The sequence below is a fragment of the Artibeus jamaicensis genome, unplaced genomic scaffold (assembly GCF_021234435.1).
Source record: "Artibeus jamaicensis isolate MK-2021 breed Jamaican fruit bat unplaced genomic scaffold, CSHL_Jam_final scaffold_804, whole genome shotgun sequence".
Lineage (NCBI taxonomy): Eukaryota > Metazoa > Chordata > Mammalia > Chiroptera > Phyllostomidae > Artibeus > Artibeus jamaicensis.
Genome location: NW_026522055.1, coordinates 1,123,431 through 1,124,648, shown reverse-complemented (window position 1 = coordinate 1,124,648; position 1,218 = coordinate 1,123,431).

The window sequence follows — 1,218 nt, the reverse complement described above, 5'->3', positions numbered from 1 at the left end:
AGGCCGCAGGACCGCCCCTGGCCCCTCCCCTCTCTGCTGCCGCCTGAGTTATCAACTCCCATTGGCAAGCGTTACTGCCGCTCAGACTCGCTCTCTCCTTTACTTCCTCTCTCATTGGCAGCAGGACAAAGGCCTGCCTCTACGATTGGTCCAGCGCCCCGCTATTTCCGTTTGTGAGGTGGTGTTGCCCAAGAGACGGGCGGAGTTTGATTACGTGCAGTTGTACCGGCCCTCCGCGCGGCCGGGTCCTCTAGTGATTGGATCCGGACGCTCTCCTGCAAAGGAGGGATTGACGTGACGGAAGGCCGGGAGCGGGATTGAGAAGGCGGGACTTCAGTAGACTGGGCCAATGGGCGGGGAAAACGCCCCCGCGGGCGTCGTTGAGTCGCTGGGCCCGTCCTATTCCCGCCCGCGATTGGGCTGTTGTGTGGGCGAGGGCGATGAAAGCTGGAGAAGGGAGGATGTCACTCAGCTGGGCTGCGATAGGTGGAGCGTCTCCTGCAATTCCCTGCTGCAGGGCAGGATATGGGAGGAGCAAGAAAGCGTGAGGCGTTTACTGCGCAAGCGTCGCTCTGTTCCCCTTTCTCCCTACTCTCCTCCACCCCCGACTCGGAGCAAAAATCCTGGGGCAGAGGAAACAGTAATTATTATCTGATCCCATTAAACAAAGGTTAAAACTGAGGTCAAGAGAGGTTGAATGACTTGCCCAAGTTCACACTGCTAGGAAGTGTCAGCTGGATTTAAATTATATTTTGGCTTTTAACCACTTTTCAATATACAACGCCTTTAAAATTTTTTTTGCAACCATAACGCTATTACACAGATACCAACTCAAAATTTTGTGAGTCTGTCCTCCACCAGACTTGCAGTTTCTCAGCAAGAGTGGCACCTGGTACTGAAGGATGCTGATTAAAAGGGAGAAATAGATGGAGCTGTTCTGTTTGACCCACCCACCACCCTTCAGCGCGCCACAGACCCGCTTTGGTTGACTGGCTTTTGGGAAGGCAAAGCATCCGGAACTGTACCACTTCGGGCCATTGGGAAATTTGGGGCAAAGGGTACTGGAAGAGTCCATTTCTAACTAAAAGAGCTAAACCCCCCTCACCACTCTTTTCTAATCTCTGAAGCCTGGTATTCTTGGAATGAGCCTTGAGGGAGTGTCCGGCTCCTGGGAACGTCCATTCTGAGTCCTGGGGGGATGGAATGAGAAGAGAAGAG